The sequence below is a fragment of the Equus caballus genome, chromosome 28, assembly GCF_041296265.1.
Source record: "Equus caballus isolate H_3958 breed thoroughbred chromosome 28, TB-T2T, whole genome shotgun sequence".
Lineage (NCBI taxonomy): Eukaryota > Metazoa > Chordata > Mammalia > Perissodactyla > Equidae > Equus > Equus caballus.
The window spans coordinates 44,224,354-44,237,242 of NC_091711.1; the positions used below are offsets into that span (position 1 = coordinate 44,224,354).

The window sequence follows — 12,889 nt, forward strand, 5'->3', positions numbered from 1 at the left end:
CAATTTTTAATTCAGTTTTCCAGTTATGGTAGGGGAGGGGTAAGAAAAAACACTTTCACTTATTTGTTTTCATGTATGAGACCGATCACTGGACTGAGAATCTCAAATAGCGAGGCAGTCACTCCACTGGCTGGCCCTTCCCCCCAGCTTTCAGAAATGGAACCGGCTTGCAAACAGAAGTCAGTCCCTTAGATCCAAACTCAAATTATTGTAGGTTTACTGTAATTACCAACTACCTCGATGACTGGTGACCACAGGACACTCAGCTCAGCCCTACACGGCTCCCTCACTGCTGCAGTCATCCACACAGACTTAGGGGCTAACCTCTTCTTGACACATAATCGTGTCCGAGGCATGACTCCCAACCACGCATCCTCAGTTCCCAGGGACAGAGGGCTGGGCAGCATAAGCCAAAGTAGCAGTGACTATGCTTCCAGATTCCTTTTGGAGGTTTGCAAGAAGTTCCAGCACCTCTAACCCCCACGTAGTTTTTTATTTGCCAGTCTAGTATTCACAATATTATTACTGGCAATTACTATGGAAGAGGGAATTGAAACACTGTGGAGAACCGCAAAAGATACAGAGGAAAATAAGAATTTATCAAGCCCAGGATGCTTCCCAAAGTCATGTGACTGGGTCAACACTTTGCATCATCTTTGCCAATGTAATTAGCATGTAAGGTAACGCTCTTCTTAAACAATTAATCAAGAGCTGATTTTATTTGGTCTTTTGCCTGGGCTTGTCTCCTTCAGAGTCAGAGATGAATAAGACAAGGCCAAGCTGCTCCAAATGACTTTAAAATCAATTATTTAAAGAAGATGTTATGAAACACACATGGGCTAGGGTAAGTTAGGACAACGTTTTCCCACGGTGGCTTATGAAGCTAGTTTCTTAGTTCCCTCTGCTGGGGGAGCAGAAAATGGAAGTGCCAGCAGGAAAGTCAGTGATCCTTTTGAAAGGTAAGTGGGATTCCCGGCCTCCAAGCCCTGCAGTGGCTCCCCATCTCCATCCAAGCAAGCTGGTCTGGGAGGCCCCGCCCCCACCCCACTGCCTCGCTGACAGCCCCTCCCCACCACTCGCAGCTCTGGTCCCACTGTCTCCTTGCTCCTGGGACAGGCCAAAAGCATTTGACAGAGGAATCTGCTTTCCCCTCCTCCATAGCCACATGGCTTGCCCCTCTTACATCCTTCCAGTCTCTGGGCAAACTTCACCTGATTGGTAAGGCCTTCCCTGGCCATCCTATCAAAAACAGCTAACCCCACACCCTCCCCTGGGCTTTCCTGATCTCCTTCCCCCGCTTTATTTCCTCCCCAGTCTTATTCCGGACAGACAGAGATACGCTCCTTGTGTACTGTCTGTCTCTCCCTCACTAGAATGTAAACTTCCTAAAAGGCAGAGACTTTGTGCCTTGCCATAATCCTCAGGCCATTAAAACAGTAAGAAGCACATGGCAGGCATTCTGTGAGCCAGTAAATGGTACAAGAATTAGGCCTCAGAGAGCTAGGCTAGAACTTAGATGCTCAGAGGTGGTGGTGTGGCGGTGAGGTGAGAGAATTACAGGAAGATAGATCAACCTAAAAGCAGAGCTGGAGGAAGCTGATGTCCCCACCTGAAAAATTCTCCGGGTCCAGTTCCAAGGGGAAAAAAACCAATTTGAGTCCATGCAGCAACTTCAGAAAGTAAACATGGATCATAGCTCAAGATGGTCAGTAACTCCAAACTCTGAAAGCCTGACCCACTTCTTCCTGAAATATCCTGTCTGAAATTGCCAGACAAAGGCCTACTACTTTGATATTAAGTTTGATGATATAATCACATGACCCAAAGTCATCTTTAAACACTCAAGTACAAACAGTCTCAGACTCTAAAGGAAACCACTTCTCATCCTCTTCAAACTGCTTCTGCAGCAGACTATTCTCTGTGTTCCAACGAATCTGCTGGGCAGCAGACAGCAGCTACCAAGTGCTGACTGTAATGCTCGATGCTGCACCAGCACTTGAGGCGCACTCACTCATTTAACCCTCACAAGGCCAGCATCCGCCTTTTGCAGATGAGGAAACCGAAGCATAGAGTCCACCAGCCTCCCGAGCACTGGGCCTGGCAGTCGGTGCCCTCAGGCCGGTTCTCCACACCACACTACCAAATGATCAATGATGCGGTCCTATCAGACAGAGGTCAGCCTTGAAAGTGAGTGACCACCAACAACACTTGCAAGTACGGCCCTCCCCTGCCTCCCCGTCACAAGGACCTCCCCCATGGTCTAGCTCCGTCAGGAAGGATCTGTCCACACCTTTTTGTCCTGTGCTTCTACCCTAGCTCTTACCCAACTGGGACCTTCTCACAGGAGAAAAGGTGGCTGATGGGTTAAATTGACCAAAAAGACTAAATCTGGCAGTTTAATGAAAAGCTTCCTCAGGAGAGAATCTCTCCATAAATAAATACTTTACATGTTGTTTAAGTAACCCTTCTAATCAGGCCTCTGAAAATCTGAGGATATAAACTTACTCCAAATTTTCCCTAAACAGGAGCTCCTAAGAGCTGAAGACCACCTTAACAGCACACCCCGCCTCAGGCTGCCCGGCTCCTGAGAGGATCCTGTCTCCAGAGAGGGAGACAGATTTTGGTACAATTCCTCCGGAGGCCTGTTTTCAGCCATTCTCTGAGATTCTCTGTCATGTACGATGTCGTTCTCCTCCCTATTATAATTCTGGTTTATAGACTAGACGAAAAAAAAATTCACAGCCAAATACCTCCCACAGGGTACCACTCAAACTAAATATTCTCAGTATCTGTGAAGTATCTGATCACCAGAAAGTGGGTGCAAGTTCATCTTTTTTTGGGAGTTCCAAGTAAAGCAATTAGGAAAACCAAGTATACCAGCAATTGAAAATGTAAAGCCAGAGTATTCTAGCTTTACATTAGCATATAAAATAAGCTACTAATAGGTCATTCCAACACTAATCCATCACTTAAAAAAAGCAAGCTTCAGTGTAATCAGTTTTAAAGCATCATGATTAATAATGACAAATGCCCGAATGTCCTGGTGTGAATAAAGAAAATCTGACACTCCAAAGGAAGTAAGTCACCCATGAGAAATCTGTATACATACTCTGAAAGAGAGGTTTACCGACACGCCTCCCTCCCCAATGCCCCCTTTCCCTGACTTGCCCCTTTCCTGGTTTTCTCATATTTTCCTAACTTTCTGAATGGTTTCAGAAAGGCTGTGGAGGCACACTAGCGAGGTCCAGAACTTAGTGCCTCTATGTTTGATGGTCCAGAGCCCACACCGACCTGGCCACAAGCACTGCTCCCCACCTGCACCCTTCATGCTGTCACGGGGCCAACAACCTTGCTGTCTTATAGAAGACCAACATTAGCTTTCTTTGCCATTCTTCAAGTGTCCAACATCATCTCACTCTCCAATCCATTCTCTTCTCCAGAAAGTTCTCCAAGCTGTCTTCTAGAAAGTTTCCTCAAGAGATCTTTTCAACTACCTGCTTCCTCTTTCATTTCAGGTTTAACCATTGATTTTCTGCTTATTCTCCTTCCTTGCCATGAAAAAATGCTTCAGTCCTCAAGATATTAACAACATATATGCTTCTAGTTATGGCCCCTGTCTGGTGGATTATTGTTTGTCCTCCAGCCTCACTCCTCACCCAACCCCACCACCCTGGGAGGGGGCACAGTAGGGACTGTCAAGAGGCTCCACTGTCCCTCCGGCTTCCGGCCCAGTTTCGCTGGAAAGAGGCAGGAAGAGAGTGAGAAAGAAGAATTTACTGTCCTGGCCCTTACCCCACAGTCTCTGGGGCTGGCTGAGACGTTCCACCAACGGCCACACTCCAGCTGGGCAACTTAAACAGCCACTTCCCCAGGCTCCAGGAACTGCTTCCTCCTCTGGCCTTTCAGGCCAAGGGCTAGTAACAACTCCTGCTACTGCTGGTCCAGGAGACTCCACTTTCTCCACTGGTGTTTCCAAACCCTGCTCCCCTTCGTAAACAGTCCCAGTTCTGCACTGTGGTCAGCTCAATAGCATCGTGATCACTGTCTTTCTAAGTTCTATTCTGCAGGTCAGAAGCTGGGAGCTACCTTTTCAGAACCCCTTTTCCAGCATGGTTCTGGGTTAGAGTTTGCAAAGAGAAGCACAAGAGAGATTTGGAGGCAGAAGAAAAGGAGAGGGTGATACTCCCAGAGGTAGATGCAGCAGACGCGGTTTCCCAGCGGCTTCCTAGGAGCTCAGGAGAACCATTCACCGTGGTGCTTCAGTCTGCCATGATCAGGAGCAGCTTCCCTGACATTCCCCACCCCGGTTCTTAATTCCTCTCTCAAAACTCTTCATACCTGGAATAGAAAGCTTCCCTTTTCCTGAACGAACTCTGAATGATACAATTAAATGCTCCTAGAATTACCCAGTTTGAGCGTGCCATCTGTTTCCGACCAGGACCCTGACTAATATAGTTCTTCTCTCGTTCCTAGGATTTCAGAGTAGAATATTATCACTCGGGGAGTGAGAGACTTCTATTTCATGCAATATGGCATACCAGAGGGACTAAAAATCCTCCCTCAACAAAACACCTAGAAATGTCAGTCAAAATGCACAAACTGCAAGAAAGCAAGAAACGTCTAGGGTTCAAAACTGGATGGGAGGGGCTGGCCCCGTGGCCGAGTGGTTAAGTTCGCACGCTCCGCTGCAGGTGGCCCAGTGTTTCCTTGGTTCGAATGCTGGGTGCGGACATGGCACTGCTTATCAAACCACGCTGAGGCAGCGTCCCACATGCCACAACTAGAAGGACCCACAACAAAGAATATACAACTATGTACTGGGGGGCTTTGGAGAGAAAAAGGAAAAAAATTTTTAAAATCTTAAAAAAAAAAAATTAAAAAAAAAAAAAAAACCAACTGGATGGGATACCCAAAACACAATAGCAGCAGGTACCGGGCTCTGCATGTGAGGGATGGGGTGGGGTACTGGCTGCAGGACTTAGTAACCATACCGCAATGGTTTCAATGACCAGCAGAGACAGAAGACAAGGTCTGTAGCCCTCCGTAGGTGGTAGTGGGGAGACGAAACGGTCACTTCTGCATATAAAGACTTGGAGCAGTGTCACATGTGCCTGGAATAATTTCTATAAAGATGACAAAATATATTTATTCTTAGGCAGTCACCAACTCATTTTCAATGACAAAACTGTCCTTTCTTCAACTCACCCACTTCCCATTCTCAAGGAAAACCATGATCATCTCTCAGACAGTCCAAGTTTTTTAGCTTCAGAACAACCCCACACTCACCTCCTCCTCTCCTCTTTGCATTGATGGAACCTAATCCTGCTACTTCTCCACCTTCTGTGGAGGCGTATCTGCCCTTTACCCCTCCAGCCATGCCAGTGCCATTGTCATCTCTCTTGGACCAGAGCAGCACCTGCAGAAGGTCTCTTCCTAGCACTAACCACCTGGGACAGCTTTTCTTCACCTGTGACTTGGACAGTGCTGCCCTCTCCACCTGCCTTGAAGCCCTCTGGCCGTTCCCAAGCCACTTTCTGCTCCTCTCCGCCCTCTCCAGCAAACCTGCTCAGCCCCTGTGCCACCACCCCCCTCACCGTGAAGCCTTCTCTGACGCACCCCTAGGGCCACAAATCCTCCTACCATGTCAGGTCACCCAGCTCTCATAATCTCAAGAGCTCCTGAAATGTGATCTTCTCCACAAGTCTTCCTTAGAGCAGAGAATTCGTTGGCTTTTCTCCACTCAGTAAAAACAAAACTTAGTAAATTTGCCTTTAACCACTATCTAAGGTATGTGCTATTGATGCCATAATAATTACTATTTACTCTACATGTTAGGCACTGTGTGGTTTTACATATATTTCAACTTATGGACAAGGAAAATAAAACTAGCTAAATTATGTAATCTGCCAAAAATCACTCTTCTAGGATAAACTGGAGCTGATACTCTAAAACTCAAATTCTTTTGGTTCTAACGCCCATGTTCGTTTCTTTCACTGTACCACAAATTGAACAAGAAGCACCCAAATCCAGGTTTTCAAAAATCCTGACAAACATTTGTATCAGATCTATACTAACTACGGTTACTGCCTATTTACTGCATGTCTGACACAAGTCACACACTGTACCCAGTGCTTTACATAAATGTTAATGGATTTCATCTTCACCATGCTCTAAGAAGTATCAGTGCGCCTTTCTGTAAACTGAGGCTCAGACAAGTTAAACAAGAAAAGAATTCATAGTAAACAGAGAGGTGTGGTATGGAATGCCCCCTAGAATCCAGTCTGTCCTTCTGGCAACAGCAGCAAGACGCTCACAGATGGAGAAGCATTTTAGAAAGGACTCTTGAAATTTGCTAGACTGGAGTTGACAGGTCACACGTGGAATATCTATGTTATTTGCTTTATGTGTGTGCAAACATGGGATCTTCCTAAGTAGATCAGACACAAAGATTTGCCCAGTGACTTGATTTGATATTTCAAATTCTATGTCCAGTTTGCAGACTGGCAGAGCCTAGATCCCTCTCAGTGACTAACAGGCGTCTCAGTACAACTAGGCCTTTAGAAGAAGATGATGTGCTGATGGTGCTGGCTTGCTCCCTGGCTTGGGAGCCCACAGACCAGCTTAAGGAACCAACTCAGCCAGAATTTGAAGAGTCAGTGGTGTAGAGGATAGGAAGTCCACCAGAATGCCGCAGATCCAACAAGTCTGCTCTCTGAGGGTTCAAGCTGCCCCATATTAGCCATGCAAGCTATAAAAACACCCACCTGCAACCATGATCAAACACATGCTGGCAAAAATGGGGACACAAATTTATAGAAATTAAACTTTTCCACAAAACTAAGAGATAATATCTCATCTGATGAGGTTATTAGGCTAAAGCTGGTACAAACAGTAACAAAAGCAGCAAAAGCAGCATAAATTATTACGACTCTTTAGAAAAGCATTTTGGTAATAAAAATACTCATATATTTTGACCTAGTAATTCTATTTACTAGATTTTTATCCTAGGGAAATCTCAAAACAACCAACCAGACAAAAATCAAAGTACCAACATATTCACTTTACGGATAGCTCTAAGAAGAAAAGACTGCTAAGAATGTAATTCTTTATACTTTGAAAATGATTAAGCAAATTACGGTATATCCACTCAATGAAATAGTACATTAAAATATAAACAAAATATACGTATTTTTATATATAAAATATAAATATAAAAATAATTGCAAAGATTCTAGCCCTATGAGAAATGCTTAGTACGTAGAGTCAGATGAAGGAAAGCAGCATACGAACTCATACTGTGCTATGGTTACAACTATCTAGAAATCAGATGTTTATCTGGTCTAAGGCCAAAGAGAATAGTACGGAAAAATGAAAACCTTTTCACTATTCAAGGTGGCAGGATTGTGGATGGATGCATTTTCTTCCTTTTCATTTCAATTTACATTAATGCTCGTGTAGAAAATAATCACTTTAAAATTTCATTAACCCCATTTTAAAATGTGCCCCTCACACCATCTCAAAAATGTCTTTGCTCTACTGACAGCAAAGCACTTCCCTGTCCAGGGGGAAGAAAGGGAGGCACAGGAGACCTCTCAAATCCAGAGGCAGGTCAGGGAGAGAGGCATTTGTCAGACAGAAATCTCTGCTCCAGGAAACCTGGCACCAACACTACACACACATCGTGGGGCCCAAGCAAGTGTGCACACAGAAATCAGCACTCCAAGCTATTTTTCAGAATCAGGCCTAAAAACAGCTGAATTCCACCACACAGTGGGCAGGCCTATTTTTAGACAGAATCTCAAACAGCCAAGAGGCCGCAGCATCCAATCTCCAGCATGCTTCTGCCACTGCACAGAAATGCCCTAAATCTGCTCCTGGACAGGCCAAGGGAGCCTGGGCGACATTCCTGCTCGATGGCTACCTGTCCTGTACTCTCAAGGGCATCCCAAGATCAATTTAGATGACCACATTGGTGGGCAGGACGGCCAACAGTTCTTGGAAAGGGGGCAGGAGAAGGATGGGGGGCCAGTGGTAGCTCTGGGGCAGCTGGGGCTCCCCGTGGGTTTCTCCTAACTGTTGAGGCCTGAGGGCATTTGAGATGTGACTGAATTTTTTTGCTCATCTAAAAGTTGTATGAGTACATAATTTCTAAGCCTTCCCAGACAGAAAGATCACAGAAAGCAATCAGTGTTGCTATTTACAGGCAAAAAGTGTGTTTCATTTTATAATAGCAACAAAATTACATACCAAAGAACTAATTCAAAGCAGAAGTGAGCAAAAGCTACATGATGAAACTTAACTTTACTGAAGAATCCAAAAGAAGAGCTCAAAACAAGACAAAATAAAGCAGAAGAACACATACTATATCTAGACTAAAAGACCCAGGATCATAAAGGGGTCAAGTCTCCATAGTTTAGTTTATAAAACTCACAGCATTCCATTCAAAATCTCAATAGGGTCTTTAAAAAAATAATTTATTTTGAAATAACTTCAAATGTACAGAAAAGTAAAAGAATAGTATAGTGCTCACATACCCCCTGCAACAAGATTCTCCAACTGATAATGTCTTACGTCATTTACCCCATCACCTATACATACTCATTACCTGCATATACTCATTACCTTTTTCCTGTCTCTTTGAGAGCAGGATGAAGGCAGGAAGCCCCATCACCCTAAACACTCTAAATGTACATTTCTAAAATCAAGGACACTCTTCTACATAACCAGCATAGGACCCTCCACATCAGGAAATCAACATTCATACTACACCGCCAATCAAATCCACAGACTCCATTCAAATTTTGTAAACTGTTCCAACAATGTTTCTTTTTCCTCTCTGGAGCAGGATCCCATCCAGGAACAGAAGTTGTCACATCTCACCAGTATCTTGTCAATCTGGAATAGTTCCTCAGTCTTTTCCTGACTTCCATGGCCCTGGCAGATTCTGGAGGATGGCCCTCAACCTGTATGTCCAGAGTCAGGCCCCGCTTTCTTAGCAGCGCTACCAGAGATGCGGTGCTGTGCTCTTTCCAGTGCGTCATGTCGAGAGGGACGGATGGTGAGCCATCCCTCCAGTGGTGATGTTAACCACTTTCACCTGGTCAAGTTCGTCTCTGCTGCGTTTCTCCACAGTAAAGCTACCACTTTACTCTTTCTAACTGGTATCTTGTGGGAGAAATCCTGAGATTATGCCAATGCCTTGTTTTCGGTCAAGCATCCACCCACTGATGACTCCCATGTAATTCAACTACCTCTAAGATGTCTGCCCAATGGTGATTTTCTATCCATCAGTAGTAGGAGAGCTGTCCCTCCTCACTTATTTATTCATTCACTTAGTTCACACTCAAATTATCCCAGATTTGACCAGTGGAAACCTGTTCAAACTAGCTCCTGTGTCCTTCTGACATCTTCCATTCTTTGAGCATTCCCTTACTTCCTGGCACAAGATGTTTCAGCCTCATCTTATACTTTCCCTGCCCCGACCCCTGGAACTAGCAATTTCTCCAAGGACATCTGATACCTTTTAGAGGAGGATAATATTTAGAAATAAAGATCTGGGTGCTAGGATTGTTCGCTGCTACTGGGATGTCACTGCTTCTAGCAAGAAAATCTTCTGTACATACGTTAACACCCACACCTATAACTCCTCCTATATCTACTGTGTCTCTATGTTAAAGAACCATGACTTCATCTTGGTACCTGTAATTCCAATCCAACACCCTCAGGGTTTTTTCTAATCTTCCCTCCTTCCATGTTTGTAATCTCCTCCTCAGACAGGAACAAACCTGGCTCCCACTATCCTCAATGTATACTTACATACTTGCTTCATCAGTTTACTTATTTTGCTCAATGTAACCAACCTCCCAAGCTCTTCAGCCTCACCCTTCATGTCCCCTCAGCCGTGGGACTTGCCACTACCTCTGCAGAGCGCCCTCTCACTAGGTTTTGATAAATGAATTCTAAAGTTCATCTAAAGAAAATATCTAAAGATAGTCAAGAAAATTTGGAAGACTATGAAAAGTCAGATATTTGCTCTACCCTATTTCATAAATTTTTCTAAATGATAATTAAATTAAACAGCATTGGGATAACATGCTACCTGTCTGGGAAAAAAATAACTGTGTTACAGACTCCATCTCATAATACCCATAAAAATAAACTCCAGGTGAATTAAAGAGCTAAACATCACACATACACAAAAAGCCATGGTAGTTCTAGAAGAAAACACTAACAATCCTAGGAAACCAAGCTGATGTTCAGTCTTGAGTTTCTAAATGCCATTCCTCACTAAAGGGAAACTGGGCTGCTTGGGAAAATGGCTGATTTTCCAAGGGGCAGGCAAAGCACGAGGTGTAAGCCTCCAATACTCCACTGTGCTGGAAAGCCAGGACATGCTCTCAGCCTAATGGACACATATCAAACCAGCCCCAGGGGATACTCGTGATTTTGTGGGACCAAACCTTTTTTCTTTCACTGTATTAGATAAATTAGCTCTCTAGCTCTGTGTTTACGAACATGGGTAAATTTGAGAAACAGTATACATGACAAAGACATGGTGTTTGAGACCACGGGTCTAAGTAGATGGGGGAGGGACTTAGGAGGCTCCAACTGCTCAATCTGGGTGATGAGTACAGAATGCTTTTTACAGTCTCTCTGTGCTTTTCTGTATGTTTGACATATTTTGCAAAGAAACAAAATCCTGGTGTTGTTCCCCACTCCCCCTGCCCCCACGAGTTTGAGAAAACACCACTGAGTTCACAGGATAGAATCCAAGATCCTTCAGCTTCTGACACCAATGGAATTTCCAGCTTCACCTCTCATAACCTCACTTCACACCTCCTACTCCAGTGACACTGAACTTCTCTCCATTCCCCAAATGTGCTTCCGACCTCCAGGTTTTTGTCCAAGCTGTTACCTGCATCTGCAATACTAGTACACTGCCCACTTTCACCCTGTGATTAACTCAGACTCTTCTGTGAACACATGCTCAAAGGTCCCTTCTGCGGTAGCCTTTTTCCAGCGAGTCAATTGTTCTTGTCTTTGCCCCCACAGCTCCTAGCAGCAGGGAGTAGTGGAAAGGGCACACATGGACTCTGAACCCACTCGGTCATGATTCCGAACTGGGTTTTGCAGCTTACTGCTAGTGAGATCTTGACCAGATTCTTTAAGCCTCAGTTTCCTCAGCTGTAGGACAGAAACGCCCCCGGAGTTTGCCCTTGGTAGGGTGAATGATACATTGCACTGTTCTGCCAAGACTTCTCCCCATACTGGAAGAAAGCACCATCTTTTTTTTTTTTACTGAAAATTTTGAAACACTGTGTAAGTCCAGAAAATGGCTAGAAGGGATACATACCAAAACAGTAACTAGAGGAAGGATGACTTCTTCCATGTTTGATTTCTTTTTAAAATAAGATATAGACATGTGTTAGCTACGTAAAATATTTTTAAGAAAAATTAAGTAATGTCATGGAAAGCTGCTAGCAGAACTCTGACTGGGACTGAAGCCGTGCGGGTGAGGAGGGATGGGAGAGGGCCAGCGAGGTTCGGGCTACACTCAGAAAGCAAAAGGAGGAGTAAGGAGGTCCCTGTCCTCAACAAGCCCACGTCTAACAGGGAAACATTTATACACACGTATATTCATCATTCAATGCACATCTGAGCAAACACTATACATTCCAGGCAATGATTCTAGGTTCTGGGGATACAGTTATGAACAAGACTCACAAAATCCCGACCTTCCATGAAAACAGCATTCAAATAGAGACAAAACAACTAACAAAATATATATATACACCAGGAACTAAGAAATGCTCAGAGAAATAAGGGAGGCGAAGGAGACAGAGAGAAGGAGACAGGGGAAAGGGTGGGATCTGAACAGGATGCTCAAGGCCAGCCTCCTTGAGGTGGTGATGTGTGAGCAGACGATCCCATGAGGTAAGGGAATAGATCACATGAAAACCTGTGGAAAACCAAGTGCAAAGGCCAGAGGCAGGAATGAGCCTGGAGACAAGAACAACAAAGGGGCAGGAGGGCGGGGGGGAGATGCAGCTAGAGAAAGGCGCCTGAGCACACAGGCCTCACTACTGTGGGGTCCACAGACCAGCAGCACTGCCGCCCAGGGCTTGTTGGAGATGCAGTCTCGGGCCCCGGCGACCCACAGGATCAGAATCTGCACCTTAACAAGCTCACCAGTGACTCACACGCATGGCCCAGTTTGAGAAGTACTGAAGAAGGGCCTTGTAGGCCACATAAGAATTCTAGGGGCTGGCCTAGTGGCGCAGCGGTTAAGTTCACTCGTTCCGCTTCTCAGCGGCCCAGGGTTCACCGGTTCGGATCCCGGGTGCAGACATGGCACCACTTGTCAAGCCATGCTGTGGTAGGCATCCCACATATAAAGTAGAGGAAGATGGGCACAGATGTTAGCTCAGGGCCAGTCTTCCTCAGCAAAAAGAGGAGGATTGGCAGTAATTAGCTCAGGGCTAATCTTCCTCAAAAAAAAAAAAAAAAGAATTCTAGATTTTACTACAAGGCTTTGGAAGGTTTTGAGCTAGTAAGCAACATACTCTGGTTTCAATTCTCAAATGGCCACTCTGGCTGTTTTGTGGAAAAGAGACTCCAGGAGGGGCAAGGGCAGAAGGAGGGAGTTAGTTAAGAAGCTATTTTGCTCATCTGGTAAGGGATTTGGGCTGCACAGATGAACGTGGTGTTGATGGAGGTGGTGATACGTGGTCAAATAAAGGACATATTTTGAAGTTAGAGCCAAGGGAAATTGCTAATGGATCAGAAGTGGATGTAAGGGACACAACACCGATGACAAACAGCAGCAGCCAACACTAGCTGAGCACCAGTCACGCACCGGCCACTGCTCTGTGTCCTGTACTGGTAAAAA

General features: G+C 44.9%; 1 protein-coding gene across 14 annotated transcripts in view; it reads right to left on the reverse strand.

Moving 5' to 3' along the window:
• The window catches only part of TCF20 (transcription factor 20), a 184,969-nt gene that overhangs the window by 55,311 nt on the left and 116,769 nt on the right, over positions 1–12,889 (reverse strand). For 2 of the 14 annotated variants that reach the window (XR_011433475.1, XM_070253769.1), the window contains exon 1: positions 1,610–1,628. The exons of 10 other annotated variants lie outside the window; for them this stretch is intronic. The gene's annotated coding sequence lies outside the window, so the exon portion shown is untranslated. Of the gene's footprint in view, positions 1–1,609; positions 1,629–4,991; positions 5,124–12,889 lie in introns of those variants that run through there. 2 more of the 14 variants (XM_070253770.1, XM_070253767.1) reach the window with 1 other exon arrangement.